We start from the raw sequence: 448 nt of genomic DNA on the forward strand, positions 1-448 counted from the left end.
GGCGATCCTCCGCCTCCAGGCAAAGAGGGTACGCCCAAGCACTACCTCTTTTTATCACCCTCCAGAGTCGTCCCTACCTCTGCTTTCCCTCCCAAGGTCACCCAGCCGCCTCCTGTCCGAAAGTGACGCTACCTGTTGCAACGTCAAACAGTACTATCATTTATCTCAATTAACACCTGACTGACTGAACGACTCATTTAGAGAAAACGATATCCACAACAGATATCATTGTGATCGTTGTTGTGCACATCATAAAAACTTCGGAATTTTTGTCTTGTGAGCTAGAGGGAGCGTTGGAGAAAATTGCTGAGTCATGCTGACGTGTGTAGTCTAAGGCGGTGCCCATTTGTAGCTGTCTCGCGCTTTTAACGAACCCTTTTAATCTATGGAGCTTATTTGCATATAGACAGATTTGTGGTCATATTGTCTATCGATTTACAGATATATA

The sequence above is a fragment of the Penaeus monodon genome, chromosome 15 (assembly GCF_015228065.2).
Source record: "Penaeus monodon isolate SGIC_2016 chromosome 15, NSTDA_Pmon_1, whole genome shotgun sequence".
In the NCBI taxonomy this organism is placed as follows: Eukaryota; Metazoa; Arthropoda; class Malacostraca; order Decapoda; family Penaeidae; genus Penaeus; species Penaeus monodon.